Genomic DNA, 16667 nt, shown 5'->3' with positions numbered 1-16667 from the left:
TTGTACTTAGCATTAGCTATGTCCAATATATCATGGACCAGTTGGCGGATGTGTTAAATGCACTCCATGAAGATGTTATCCCTTTTGGCTTCGGTCTGCACGTGATTCGAATCTACCTAAATGGATGCAAATGGTATGGCCACATCAATGAGGCATAATGGATGAAATCCCAACCCTACCTAAAAGGTTTTGTGCCCTATTGAGCTTTGGAGAGCTCTATTCTTGTTGTTTTGGACATAGGGGAGACTTTCATCTCGTGTGCATGGATGCTTCAAGTTGTACTACCCAGAATGTGTACGATCATCTTGTTGACAACCTCTGTTTGGCCATCAGTTTGGGGATGGAAATTCGTGGACTTAGTAAGTTTTTGTATCCAACATCGACCAGAGACTTGACCAAAATGCACTTATGAATCTACTCTATTGATATGAGACAATCAGCTGTGGGATCCCAAATTTTACCCACACTGGGTCAAAGAAGACATTAGCAATGGCCTCTACTATGATACTCTTCTTATAGGCCACCATGATCACCATCTAAGAGAATATGTCAACGACCACAAAAACGGAATCGTTTCCATGCTTAGTAGAAGGAAGGACTGACATATAATCCTTGGAGATGTATTCCCAAGACTAGCTAGGAGTAGGTAGAGGAGTATACAGGCCTTGCTTCTTGATGGTTGGTTTGGGAATGACATAGGCGCTGTAGGATCTAATGTACATCCCAACATCCTGATGAAGTTTCGGCTAATAAAAATACTTCTGAAATACCACCATTGTTTTCTCTACATCGAAATGTCTAGTGGCCCGACTATAGTGCACCTCCCAAATGATCTTGGAACACTCACTTGAAGGAACACTGATATGTCCAAAGTGGCATAACAGTCCATCTTGAAGGTGAAAATTTGGAACTTTCTTCCCTTCGAGGAATGTCTAGTATATGATGTCAAATTCTAGATCGCTCTTGTAAATATGTGGCCACCCTGATGTCCCTTACCCACGGGAGTCAAGCATGATGATTAGCGCCATGACCGGTGGTTGGGTGAGGAAATCAGTGACATTATTGGTGCTTCCCTTCTTATACATAATGTTCAAATGGAATTGTTGCAGATAGGTCGACCATTTCTGATGGTGATCATTCTGCAACTTCCCTTGTGTCTATATGAACTATAGAGTGTGGTGGTCTGTGTGGATGACTGTTTCCTTCCCCACAATGTAATTCTTCAACTGACCATGGGCCAACACAATGGAATGCATTTCTTTTTCATAAGTGGGGTACTTTCAGACTGTGTCTTGAAGTGTGTCACTGAGGTAAGCCCTTGGATGCCCATGCTGAGAAAGAACCACACTAATAGCATAGTTGGAGGCATCTGTCTCAATCTCAAATGGTTTTTGTAGGTATGCTAACATGAGAACTGGTGCAAAACAGAGGCGATTCTTCAACTTGGAGAACGCTCGCTGTTGGGTTTCCAACCAAAAGAAATTTTCTTGTGCTCTACCCTTGGTGACTTGACTTAAAGGCCAAGTGATATGAGAGAACCCAAACATGAAAGTATGGTATAAATTGGAAACATCCGAAAAGTTATAGAGTTGTGTTAGAGTGGTTGCAAATGGCCAATCCTGAATGACTTGTATCTTGGATGAGTCCACATGCACACCCTTCTCATCAATGATGTACCCCAGATATTGAACCTAGGTTAGGAAAAAGGTGCATTTCTCCAAGTTAGCACACAACTTGTGTTGTCAAAGGGTTTGAGGGACATGTCGAATATGGTGGAGGTGTCATTCCCAACTTTGGCTAAAGATGAAGATGTCATCTAAATACACCACCACACATGCATTGGTGAAGGGTCCCAAGCTACCGTTCATCAGTCTCATAAAAGTTGCAAGGATGTTGATCATTCAAAGTGCATGACCAACCATTCAAAAAGGCCCTTCTTGGATTTGAAGGCATTCTTCCACACAACAGAGAGTTTGATAGGCACCTGGTGATAACCTGACTTCAATTCAATCTTTTTGAAATATTTCCCCCCCTTGAGGTGATCCAGAAGGTCATCAATTCATGGGATTGGGTACCTACTACAGACAGTGATCTTGTTCAATGCCCGATAGTCAATACAGAACCCCTAGGTTCCATCCTTCTTCTGTACCAACAGAATCAGTCTCCCACACGGCGATGATATTGTACTGATGTAACATTTCTGTAATAGTTCCTGAATCTGCCTCTTGATCTCATCATTCTCTAGAATAGAGTGTCGATAGATTGGTTGATTGGGTAGCGGTGTGCCCAGGGTTATATTAATGGAGCGCTTGACATGACAGTGCAGAGGTACCCCTTGTGGGTGAGACAAACATATCCCTATACGCCTCCATGACTTTGTCCATCTACTGTTGCTATGCAGAGGAGCCCTACCTAGAAGCCATGGCCACAAACTTCTTCTTGTGTTGGGGGCAGATCATAAGAAAAAGAAATTTCTTGGCTTGGGAAATGATCTTATTGCATTGCTTTGCAGTGGTTAAAGAGATGGTGGTAGGCGGGGCTACCTATGGTATCATCTACAACTTATTAGCCAAGTTAATAATAACATAATGAGTTCTAGACTCATATACAACATGTCACTTCCACAAGTATGGTTTTCCTAACAATACATCAGAAACTTCAAGAGGAGAAATGTCACACAGTACATCATCTTTGAAGGGCTTGATGTTGTAGGGAAGGTGGTATTGTTGGCTAACACAAACATATCGTCCTTGGTGAAGCCACCCTATGTTGTATGGTTGTAGATGTGTTGTAGTCTTTACGCCCAGCCGCTTCATTACCTCTGTTGAAATGAGGTTCTTTTGTCTCTTATTGTTCACAATGAACTACAGCGGAGAACCCTTCACCCACATTTGTGAGTGGAAGAGTGGTTCCCCCTCCTCTGGATCTTCAGGCTCAATTTTCTCAATCTTTGTGGTGGCCACAGTGGCCTTTGGCTCTACATCAATGATCTACTTCCCTTTGTCATTTCCCATATCAGTTTCTCATTTAGATTCGGAACCTGTGTATGATTCGGAAGCCTTCAACTCGGCGAGTAGTGATTGCTTGTCCTAACACTCACTTGTATTGTGAGTGGAGACCATATGGAACTCACAAAATTTTCCCATGTCCTTCTTCATCTTTGTGGTGTTGTTCTATGCTTGCGGCTTCAGCGGGTTGTCCTAGGTAGCCCCCCCTTGGATTGGTTCCTTGTTCTGTGGTTTGGGGGCACCTTTCCCTTGCTTTGGGTTCACAGATCCAAAGTCCCGCTTCTTTTGTTTAAACTTCTGCTCAATATTTACAGCGTACCAATATGTTGTTTCAAGTGAGGAGATGTCTAGCAACTCCATCTCCCCCTGGATGTACTTGTGTAGAAAGCTATGTGTTATAGACATTTTTGTGCCTCGCAGCATGGAGCATGAAATGTCAATAATTACAGGGATCCTCAGTCCCTAAACATGTTGTTCTTACCCCTAGAAGAACAAGGTCAGCAAACCACAGCACTTCCCATCAGTTCTCCACCTGAAAACACTCAAAAACAGGCTATTTTTGGATCATGTCAGCTGCTCCACTGAGCATCTGCGCTGAATGTCAACTGCTCCTCTTTGTACCTGCGCTGAAAGTCAACTCCAATGAAGGCTACCTGCACTGGGCGAGATTGGCCAAGTGGCATAGTCATTCTGCAAGGTGTCAACTGTCCAGGAAGCTTCCAAACTGACACTTGGTTCAAGGGATTCACCCTGTGATGAGTAAGAAGGTCTTGATCTCCAAGTGGAAGCAATATTCTCCAAGTGGACTCAAGAACTGAAGATTAACTAAAGTGGGAGAGGACACTAGTCAGCTTTATGCCAGCCTCAAGCTGACTCATCCTTTCTCCAAATCTCCTATATATAGAGCTCTTCTATGAGGTCTAAGGAGGCTGGAATTTTGTGCAAAGCAAGGAAGTGTTGTTGGTTTACAGTTAGAGCTATTGGGTGATTGCTTTTATAGAGGGGAAGAGGAGATTTCTTGCTGCTGGATTGGAGCCATTGATGGTTGTAACCTTCTCAGAACCTTTTACTTCTATCAATAAAGCTTTGAATGTTCTCCTATATACTTGTATTGCATTGATGTATTGTATTTACTTGTATATCTGATTCACTCTAATCCATTCATCAGTTATGAGTACATGTTTCTTGTAGTTTCCCTCTCTTGTTTGTGCAGGATCTTTGTGTAGCTGGGCCGGCAAGAGAACAAGGTGCTGGGAGCAAGGGACGAAGAGAGAAGACAAGATCGACAAAAGCGAAGGATATCGGTTGGTCAATCTTTTCTTCCTTCTCTGTACTTTCATAAAGGAAAATATCAAAGCTTTACGTTCAGTTGTTGCTAAGGAACTATCACCCTTAGAGTAGGGATAGGGTCATTCCGAGTCGGATACTTTTCCCCACAACACTATGGTACTTGAGCACCAAATGTATCTCAGTATCCTTTATGCCCACCTTCGTGCGAAAGGTATCGAAAGTATTTGTGAACTCTAGCACATCTTGTTCCTTTCCATATGGTAGCATGGTCCAATTTATGTATTTATCTTCATAGTTCTCGATAGGTTAATACTATTCCTTGATGGCATCTTAGAAAGAATTCCAGGTGGGTGCAGATTAAAACAACGAGGGTTCATTGTCATCCTTTTGTTCATAGTAGGTTTCCCACCAATCCTTGATGTGTGGGGCTGCTTTGAGATATGCAAAAGTAATCGTTTCCCCATTGGAAAAATCATGAACTGAAAAATATCCCTCCAATAGATTTAACCATTTATCTACGGTGTTTTCATCTATCAGGCCTTCAAATATGGGAATATCGAAGGTAACTTGTACCTTAAAAGGAGTGGCACCTCTATAGTGGCTGCTAGATGCAGATGCATCACCTGTGGGTAATCGTCGATGGATATGGGAAAACTTATCTATTATCACAGCCCTTTGTCACTCGAGGGCTTCCTCGAGCAACATTTGAAAGGATCTCCTACCCCCCCCGTCTTTCTTTTCTTCTGCCATTGGAGGTCGCCGGGTTTTGCAAGGATGATCCTACAATGGTTCAACCAGAACAAGCCCTAACACCTTATACCACAACCTCATTGTAGACATGCAAAGAAATAAAAAGAGAAAGAGAAGACCACTCTGATACCACTGATCGAAACCTGAATAGGAATGCAACAACTTACAAATATAATCATAAACAGAGAGATGCAGTAGAAAAACACTTCATTTCATTAATAGTAAAATACTGAACTATGATTACAAACATAATGGAAATAAGATAGCTCGGGCAATGGTATCTTATCTCTGAGAAGAGATGTGGCAACTACATGCCTCTGAACTGAGTTACAATGAGGCTAAAGGGCCTTTTCATTATTAAACAATAAGAGAAAACCCTAACCCGAGGAGATGTAACACCAATAGTTTATGGGCCCTGTTGGGGTTAGTTGGGCAGCCAACTTACCAAGGTCATAAATTGGTCATATTATCTCCATTTGATGGATATGATACCTCGTTGGAAATATCTCTCCAAGGATTACAACGACCGATGTGATTTCTTCTACAATCACTAAGCAATTTTTCCAAAAACTGTCGTTTAGGGCCTCAAAACGGCTCCGAAAGTTTAGGACCAGAAAAACTACCAAAAATAGTAAATTGTGATACAATTAAGGAAAATAAAAAAATAAAATAAACAATGGTGAGGTTCCAAGTGGAATAGGGGGGTGGCCACAAATATCCACCTGGATCAGCCCTCCCCCATTAAGAAGAAATGATCCATGTTTCATTGATTTCCTCCATGAGATGAGGAAAATTCTTCTGAACTTGGTCCCTGGTGAGCCATTTACCTTTAAGAAGGAGTTGGAATGCTTTGACAACTCGATCTAGTTGTATCCTCTGTCGCCGAGTGTTCTTGATCTGTGTCTCCATGATTTGATTAGTTGTGCCATGTTCCATGCAATCCAGGTTCAGCTCTGTTGGTGTGATCTTTTCTGCAATGTCATATGTGTCCAACAATGGTGGGAAGTATGACCGAAGTCGATCTACATTGAACACTAGGTGCAGACAAAGGAAAGGGGGGACACTGAGCTCGAAGGAATTATCACCGATGGCCTCGGTGACGGTGTATGTCCCATATCAGAGTGGATGAAGCTTGTGGTGGAGTCCACAAAAGAGCTCCTTCTACAAATGTATCCAAACTTTGTTGCCCAGATGGAACTTGTGCAACACTCAACGTTGATCATGGCATTGCTTGTACTTATCATTAGCTTTGTCGAATATATCATGGAAATTTTGGCAGATGTTTTGAATGTGCTTGATGAAGCTATTAGCCCTTTCACCTTTGGTCTGCACGTGAGATGAATCTACCTAAGTGGATGCAAATGGTGTGGCCACATCAATGGGGCATAATGGCTTAAATCCTAGCCCTACCTGAAAGGCGTTGTGGCCTTTTAAGCTGTGGAGAGCTCTGTGGTCATTGTGTTGGAAATAGGGGAGACTTTCATCCCATGTGCATGGATGCTTTGAGTTGTACATGCATAAAATCTGTACTATCATCCTGTTCACAACCTCTATTTGGCCACGAGTTTGGGGATGGGAAGTCATGGAATTAGTATGTTTTGTTTCTAGCGTCAGCTATAGACTTGACCAAAATGCACTCAAGAATCTTCTATCTCAATTTGACATAATGGGCTGTGGGATACCAAAGTGTACCCACACTCGTTCAAAGAAGAGCTTAATATTAGCCTCTACTATGGTACTCTTCTTGCATTTCGCCATGATGGTCATCTTAGAGAATCTATCGATGAGCACAAAAACACAATCTTTGTCATGCTTAATAAAAAGAAGGCTCGACATATAATACATAGAGACAGATTCCCAAGGCCGACTAGGATTTGGTAGAGGAGTATACATGCCTTTCTTCTTGATGGTTGGTTTGGCAATGTCGAAGGCGGTGCAGGTTCTAATTTACTTCCCAACATCCTGGCAAAATTTCAGCCAATAAAAATACTTTTGCAATACCATCATTGCTTTCTCTACTCTGAAATGTCTAGTGACGCGACTGTAGTGCGCCTCCCAAATCATCATGGCACGCTCACTTGAAGGAACATATATGTGTCCCAAGTTGCATAATAGTGCATCTTGATGGTGAAAACGTGCTTCCGTTCCAGGAGTGTCTAGTATACATTGTCGAATTCAGCATTGCTCTTGTAAATATGTGTCCAACCTGATGTCTTTTGCCAACAATAGTCCAATGTAGTGATTAACACCATGATCGGTGGTTGGATGAGGCAATCAGGGACATTATTGGTGGTGCCCTTGTTATACTTAATGTTCAAATGGAATTTTTGTAGATAGGTGGACCATTTTGGATGGAGATCATTCAATAACTTCCCTTGTGTTTGCATGAACTGTAGAGGTCGGTGGTCTGTGTGGATCATGGAAATTTTTAGGGGCTAATGTTTGCCCAGTGGGCTAATTTTCCATGATTTTTCCACAAAAAAGATTCTCCAATTTCCAATTTTATAAAAGACGATTCGCCCAAATTTTAGAATATAAAATTATTTTACCTTAAAAATCGCCAACATTGTATAGAGGCTATATATAAAATCATTATAAATTTGAATCATTTTACAAAATATATCAATAAACATTTTATAGTTTGCATATTAGGGATTAGTGAGATTCGCCAATGTTTTTAAACTTCAAGAAATTTTTCCATCCTTAAAATTTTCCTTGGTGTGGATGATCATTTCCTTCCCTAGAATGTAATGCTTCCATTGATGGCAGGTTTTCTCAATATAATACATTTCTTTCTGATATGTAGGGTACTTTTGTACTGTGTCTGAAAATGTCTCACTGTGGTAAGCCATTGGATGCCCATGGTTAGTAAGAACTGCGCCAATAACATAGTCAAACTCAGCCATCTATCTCAATCTCAAATGGATGTTGCAGGTCTGGTAATGTGAGAATTGGTGCAGAATATAGGTGATTCTTCAACTCAGAGAATTCTCATTGTTGGGTTCCAACGAAAACAAATTTTATTTCACTCCGCTCTTCGTGACTTGACTTAAAGGCCAAGTGATATGAAAGAACCCCAAGACGAAGATACGGTAGAAATTGGTAAGACACAAAATGCTACAGAGCTTTGTTAGAGTTGTTGGCATTGGTCAATCCTGAATGACTTGTATCTTGGATGGGTCCACATGCACAACCTACTCATTAATAATCTACCCTAGATATTGAACCTAGGTGAGGCCAAAGGTGAATTTATCCAAGTTAGCAAACAACTTGTGTTGTCGAAGGGTTTGAAGGATCCGTAAAAAATAGTGGAGGTGCTCTTCCGAACTCTAGCTAAAGATCAAGATGTCATCTAAATACACCACCATGAATGTTGGTGAAGTGTCACAAGATGTCTTCCATTAGTCTCATGAACGTTGCAGGGGCATTTGTCAATCTGAATGGCATGACTAACCATTCGGAAGGGCCCTCCTCGGATTTGAAGGGAGTCTTCCACACATTGGAGGGTCTGATAGGCATGTGGTGATAACCTAACTTCGAGTCAATCTTGCTTAAATATTTTTCCCCATTGAGGTGCTCCAGAAGGTCATCAATTCACCGGACTAGGTACTTATTCTAGACAATTATCTTTCTCAACACTCGATATGCAATACAGAGCCTCCAAGTCCCATCATTTTTCTCTACCAATACAATTGGGCTCCCACAGGTTGATGAGCTTGGCTTGATGTGCCCTTTCTGTAGTATTTGTTGAATCTACCTCTTGATCTCATCATTCTCCAGAAGAGTTCATCAATAGATCGGTCCATTGGGAAGTTGCGCGCTTGGGGTCATATCGATGGAGTGATTGACCTGATACTGTAGAGGTACCCCTGTGGGTGATGAAATAATATCCATATAGTCCTTCGTAAGCTTGTCCATTTGTTGTTTTTTTTGTGTAGAGGAGCCCTTCCTCAAAGTCATGGCCACAACCTTCGTATTTCCTTGGGGGCGAATCATAAGAAAAAAAAATTCTTAGTCTGGGAAATGATCTTACTGCATTTCTTTGTAGTGATGAAAGAGATGGCAGTAGGTGGGGCTACCTCTAGTATCCTATACAACTTATTAGACAAAGTAATAATCATAGAACAAGTTCTAGACTCATATACACCATGTCGCTTCCAAAAGTATGGTTGTCCTAACAATACATCAGAAACTTTAGGAAGAGAAACGTCACACAATACCTCATCCATGAAGGGCTTGATGTTGTAGCGAAGGCGACACTGTTGGATGACACGAAGATCTCATGCTTGGAAAAGCCACCCGATGGTGTTAGGTTGTGGATGTTCTATAGTCTTTAGCCCCAGCCGCTTGATGACCTCTGCTGAAACGAGGTTCATCCACATATGGACTGGAAGAGTTGTTCCCCCTCCTCTCGATATTTAGGCACAATTTTCAGGATCTTTGGGGTGGGCATGGTGGCAGTGGTCTCCGCATCAATATTCTGCTTCCCTTTGTCATCTCCCTTATCATGTTTTGATTCAGAGTCCAAACTTGCGTCTAATTCAGAAGCCTTCAACGTAGCTACTAGTGACTTCTTGGCTCGACGCTCAGTTGTATTATGGGTGGAGCTCTTACGGAACTCACACCATCTTCCCATGTCCTTCTTTGTCTTCGTGGTATTATTCTTTGCTTGTGGCTAAGGTAGGTTGTCTTGGGTAGCCACACCCTGGCATGGTACTTTGTTCTGTGGTTTGGGGGTTCCTTTCCCTTGCTTTGGATTTTCAGTTCCAAAGTCACTCTTCTTGTCTTTAAACTTCTACTCAATATTTATAATATACCGATATGTCGTGCCAAGCGAGGAGATGTCAAGGAACTCCATCTCATCTTAGATATTCATGGTACTTGAGCACCAAAATGTTGCTCAATATCCATGATACCCAGCTTCATGCAAAGGGTATGGAAAGTATTTGTGAACTCTGGCACATCTTGGTCCCTTTCCTGCCATAGCATGGTCCAATTTATGTGTTTATCTTCATAGCTCCCGCCAAGGTAATATTGTTCCATGATGGAATCTCTAAAATAATTCCAAGTGGGTGTGGCTGAAAAAATGAGTGTTTACTCTCATCCTTTATTCATAGTAGGTTTCCTACCAGTCCTTGCCCTATGGGGTGGCTTTGAGAAGACCAAAAGTAATCTTTTCTGGATTGGAAAACTCATGAATTGAAAAATACCCTTCCAACAGAGTTAACCATTTATATATGACATCTTTATCTATGAGGCCTTCAAAGATTGGAATATTGATGTTAACTTTTAACTTAAAGGGACTGGTCTCTCCAGAGTGGTTGCTGGATGAAGATGCAGCTCTTGTGGGTAGCCGTCAAAGGATCTAGGCAAAGTTATCCATCACCGCATCCCTCTATCACTCGAGGGCTTCCCCGAGTAACAATTTGAAAGGTTCTTTTGCCACCTTGTCTTTCTTCTCTTCCACCATGGGAGGTTGTTAGGTTTTGCAAGGCTGATCTTGCAATGGTTGAACCAGATCAAGCCCTACCTCCATATACCATGACCTCGTTGGGGGCATGCAAAGAAAACCAAAGAAAGAGAAGACCGCTCTGATACCGGTGATCCGAGCATAGAAAGGAATGAAACAAATTATCGATATAATCATAAACTCAGAGATGCAGAATAAAAACACTCCATTTAATTAATAGAAAAATATTGAACTATGTTTACAAATATAATGGAAATAAGATAGCTCAAGCGATGGTAGCTTATCTCTGAGAAGCGATTTGGTGGCTACATGCATATGAAGTGAGTTACAATGAGGCTAAAGGGACTTTTTATTATTGAACAATAAGAGAAAACCATAAAGAACCAAAACCCTAACCCGAGGAGAGGTAACACCAGGAGTTTATCGGCCCCGTTGGGGTTAGTTGGGCATGCAACCTCCCAGGGTCGTACCTTTGTCATATTATCTATGTTTGATGAGTATGGTACCACGTTGGGAAGATATCTCCGAGGAATACAATGGCACATGTGTTTAATTTACCAATCACTTAGAAATGTTTCCAAAAGAACATCATTTAGGGCCTCCAAATGGTTCTGGAAGTTCAGCACCTGAAAAACTACCAAAACTAGTAAATTGTGCTACAATTAAGGAAACTGAAAACCCAAAAGAAACAATGATGAGGGTCAATGTGGGTTATGAGGGTGGCCAAAAATATCCAGCTAGACCAATCCTCCCTCCTTAGGAATAATGGTCTCCATTGAATTGAGTTCCTCCATGAGATTAGGAAACTTATGTTGAGCTTGGTCCCTGGTGAGTGATTTACCTTAGGTGAAGGAGTTGGCCTACTTTGACAACTCGATATAGAGGTATCATCTATTTCCAATTTTTCTTGATCTATGTATTCATGATCTGATCAGTTTTGGATTGTTCCATGTAGTACGGGTTGAGCTCTGTAACTCTGTTGGTGTGAGTTTCTTTGCAATGCCAGATGTGTCAAACAATAGTGGACAATATGGCTAAAGGCGATCAACACTAGGTGTATACCTAGGAATGGTGGCATGTTGAGATCGAAGGCATTGTCACCAATCGCCTTGTTGATGGTGTATGGCGCATATCAGTGTGGTCGAATCTTGTAGCGGGGTCCAACAAGGCACTCCTTCTGCAAATTTACCCAAACTTTGTCGCCCACCTGGAACTTGTGCGACATTTGATGCTAATAATGGCATTGCCTGTACTTAGCATTAACTCTGCCCACTATATCATGGACCTGTTGGTGGATGTGTTGAATGTGCTCAATGAAGTTATTAGAACTTTTTGCTTCAGTTTGTAAATCTACCGAATCTACCTCAGTGGTTGCAAATGGTATGGCCACATCAATGGGGCATAATGGTTGAAATCCTAGCCTTACCTGAAAGGGGTTGTGGCTTGTTGAGCTTTAAAGATCTTTGTCGTAGCTTTGTTGGACATAGGGGAGACTTTCATCCCATGTTAAATGCATGCTTTGAGTTGTACAGGCGTAGAATGTGTACGATGATCTTGTTGAAAACATCAATTTGGCCAACAGTTTTGGGATGGAAAGTCGTGTACATAGTAAGTTTTGTATCTAGCATCGACTAGAGACTTGACATAAATGTACTTAGGAATATGTTGGCTTGATCTGAGATAATGGACTGTAGGATACAAAAGTGTACCACACTCACTCAAATAAGAGCTTCGTACTGGACTCTACTGTGATACTCCTCTTGTAGGTTTCCATGATGGCCATCCTGGAGAATTTTTCGATGACCATGAAAACACAATCGTTATCGTGCTTAATAGAAGGAAGGATCAAGATATAATCCATGGAGACAGATTCCCAAGGCCGAATAGGAGTAGGTAGAGGAGTATACATTCCTTGCTTCTTTATGGTTGGATTGGAAATGGTGCAGGTGGTGGAGGATCTAATGTACTTCCCAACATCCTGACAAGGTTTCTGCTAATAAAAATACTTCTACAATACTACCATTATTTTCTATACTACCAAATTTCTATTGACCCAACTATAGTGTGCCTCCAAAATCATCTTGGCATGCTCACTTGGAGGAACACAGATGTGTCCCAAGAGGCATAAAAATACATCGTAAACCTCAAAATTTAGAACTCACTTCCCTTCCAGGAGTGTCTGGTATATGCTTCTGAATTCTAGATCGCTCTTGTAAATATGTGACCACCTGGATGTCTCTTTCCCACAGGAGTTGAGCACAGTGATTAGCGCCATGACCAGTGGTCAGTTGAAGAAATCAATGTCATTATTGGTGTTGTCATTAATATACTTAATGTTCAACTAGAATTGTTGCAAGTAGTAGGCGAAACATTTTTGATGGCGATCATTCTGCAACTTCCCTTGTGTTTGTATGAACTGTAGAGGTCGATGGTCTATGTGGATGACCATTTCCTTCCCCACAATGTAATGCTTCCATTGTTGACAAGTCCGCACAATGGAATATATCTCTTTGTCGTAAGTGGGATACTTTCGGACTGTGTCTTAAAGTGTATCACTATGGTAAGCCATTGGATGCCCAGGTTGAGTAATAACTAGACCAACAGCATAGTCGGAGGAATATGTCTCAATCTCAAATGGTTTTTGTAGGTTTGGTAACATGAGCACTAGTACAGAACAGAGGCGATTCTTCAGCTAAGAGAATTCTCACTGTCAGGTTTCCAACCAAAATAACTTTATTTTTGATCTGCCCTTGGTGACTTGACTTAAAGGCCAAGTGGCATGAGAGATCCCCAACACGAGGCTATGGTAGAAATTGGCAACACACAAAAAGTTACGAAGTTCTATTAGAGTGGTTGGGGCTGGCCAATCCCAAATGACTTGTACCTTGGATCGGTCCACATGCACACCCTCCTCATCAATGATGTACCCCAGATATTGAACTTGGATCAAGAAAAAGGTTAATTTCTCCAAGCTAGCACAAAACTTGTGTTGTCTAAGGGTTTGAAGGACATGTCGAGTATGGTGCAGGTGCTCTTCCCAACTCTGGCTGAAGATCAAGATGTCATCCATTAGTCTCATGAAGGTTGCAGGGGCGTCCTTCAATCCAAATGGCATGAACAACCATTTAAAAAGGCCCTCCTTGGATTTTAAGGCAGTCTTCCACACATCGAAGGGTTCGATAGGCACCTGGTGATAACCTTGCTTCAAGTCAATCTTGTTGAAATATTTTTCCCCTTGAGTTGGTCGAGAAGGTCATCAATTTTTGGGATTGGGTACCTATTCTAGACAATGATCTTGTTTAGTGCCCAATAGTCAACGTAGAGCCTCCAGGTCCCATCCTTCTTCTGTGCCAATATAATCTGGCTCCCATAGGGTGATGAGCTTGGCCTGATCTGTCCTTTCTATAGCAGTTCCTGAATCTGCCTCTTGATCTCATGATTCTCAAAAAGATAGCATCGATAGATTGGTCCATTGGGTAGCGACCCACTCGTGGTCAGATCGATCGAGTGCTTCACACGATAGTGTAGAGCTACCTGTGTGGATGAGGAAAAAATATCCTTGTACTCCTCCATGACCTTGTTTTCCTGCTGCTGCTATGAAGAGGAGCGCTGCCTAGAAGTTTTGGCCACAACCTTCTTCTTGTCTTTTGGGTGAATCATAAGAATAACACATTTCCTCATCTAGGAAATGATCTTACTGCATTTCATTAGAGTGATCAAAGAGATGGTGGTAGGCGGGGCTACCTCTGGTATCATGTACAACATATTAGCCAAAGTAATAATAAAAAAACATGGTCTAGACTCATATACAACATGTCACTTCCACAAGTATGGTTTTCCTAACAATGCATTGGAAACTTCAAGAGGAGAAACATCCAACAGTACCTAATCCATGAAGGGCTTGATTTTGTAGGGAAGGCAACACTACTAGCTGACGCGAAGATCTCGTCCTCGGTGAGGCCACCTGATGGTGTATGGTTGTGGATGCGTTGTAGTATTTTGACCTAGCAACTTCATGAACTCTACTGAAATGAGGTTGTTTTGGTTCCCGCTGTCGATAATGAACTGTAGTGGAGAAATCTTTACTCACAACTATTAGTGGAAGATCTATCCCCCCTCCTCTCGATCTTCATGGTCAATTTTCTGGATCTTTCGAGTCACCACAGTGGTACTGGGCTCTGCATTAAGGATCTGCTTCTCTTTGTCATTTCCCTTATTGGGTTCTGATTTAGAGTCAAAAATTGCGTCTGATTTGGAAGCCTTCAGCTCGACCACCAGTGACTGCTTGGCCCGATGCTCACTTGTATTGTGGGTGGAGCTCTTATTGAACTCACCCCATTTTCCCGTGTCCTTCTTCATCTTCGTGATGTTTTCTTTTCTTGCAGCTTCGGTAGGTTTTCTTGGGTAGCCCCACCTTGGCTTGGTCCTTTTTTCTGAGTTTTGGGGGCACCTTTCCATTGCTTTGGTTTCGCAGATCCAAAGTCATGGTTCTTTTGTTTAAAATTTTGCTCAATCTTTACAATGTACTGATACATTGTGCCAAGTGAGAGGATGTCCATGAACTCCATCTCATCCTAGATGTACATGTGTAGATAGTTGCGGTACTTGAGCACCAAATGCCACTCAATATCCTTGATACCCAGCTTCATGTGAAGGGTATGGAAAGTATTTGTGAACTTTGGAACATCTAGGTCCTTTCCCTGCCATAACATGGTCCAATTTATGTATTTATCTTCATAGTTCCTGATAGGGTAATACTATTCCTTGATGGCATGTTGGAAACAATTACAGGTGGGTGCAACTGAAAGCATCGATGGTTCACTCTCATCCTTCTGTTCACAATAGGTTTCCCACCAGTCTTTGACATGTGGGGCAGCTTTGAGAAGTGCAAAAGTAATATTTTCCTGATTGGAAAAGTCATGAACTAAAAAATATCCTTCCAACATATTTAACCATTAATCTAAAGTGTCTACATCTATTAGGCCTTCAAATATGGGAATATCGAGGTTAACTTGTACCTTAACAGCAGTGGCACCTCTAGAGTGGTTTTTGGATGAAGATGCATCGCCTATGGGTAGTCGTCGAAGGATATAGGGAAATTTATCCATCATCTTGTCCCTCTGTAGCTTGAGGGTTTCCTCGAGCAACATTTTCAAAGGATCTCCTTCCCCCTCATTGATCAAGCCCTAACTCCTTATACCTTGACCTCATTTGGGACATGCAAATAAACATAGAGAAAGAGAAGACTACTCTGATACAACTGACCTGAACATAAACAAGAACGAAAAAAATTATAGATATAATCATAAACACAGAGATGAAATAGAAAAACAATTCATTTCATTGATAGAAAATTATTTAACTATGCTTACAAACGGAATGGGAATAAGATAGCTCGAGTGATGGTAGCTTATATTTGAGAAGAGTTGTGGCGGCTACAGCCTATGAATGGAGTTACAATGAGGAGCAAGGACATTTTTATTATTGAACAATAAGTTAGAACCCTAAACAACTAAAACCGTAACCCGAGGAGATGTAACACCAAGAGTTTATGGGCCTCGTTGGGGTTAGCTGGGAAACAAGCTTCCCAGTGTCATAACTTGGTTATATCATCCCTGTTTGATGCGTATAATACCTCGTTAGAAACATATCTCTGAGGACTATAGGGGACGATGTGATTTACTTAAGAATTTCTGAGCAATTTTTCCAAAACATTTCATCTAGGGCCTCAAAACAGCTCTGAATGTTCAGGACCCCAAAAACTACCAAAAATAGTAAATTGTGCTACATTTAAGGAAACTGAAAACATGGAACAAAAAATGGTTAGGGTCCAAGTGGAAGATGCAGGTGGCCACCAATATCCACCTAGATCAATATGTGCACATGGTTGAGGAGAAGGCACTGGGTGTTTTTTTGGTGTGGCAACCGATTCAAAGTGTGTACGGAATAAAGAAAAAGGTATAAGCTAAGGATTGTTAAAGGATAAGTATCAATATTTCATTCCAGTTTTATTATGCATGTGATTTATGATTCTGGTCTATGATGATAACATGTCATCTACGATTCTATTTTATGATGGTTACATGTGATATATGATGTTGATCTATGATGGTTATGTTCTTAGCTAACTTGATGTGATATGTTTATAC

Source organism: Pinus tabuliformis, chromosome 9, assembly GCF_031772625.1.
Source record: "Pinus tabuliformis cultivar Carrire ecotype Pingquan chromosome 9, CPIR1, whole genome shotgun sequence".
In the NCBI taxonomy this organism is placed as follows: domain Eukaryota; kingdom Viridiplantae; phylum Streptophyta; class Pinopsida; order Pinales; family Pinaceae; genus Pinus; species Pinus tabuliformis.
Note: the sequence above shows the minus strand (reverse complement) of the source record.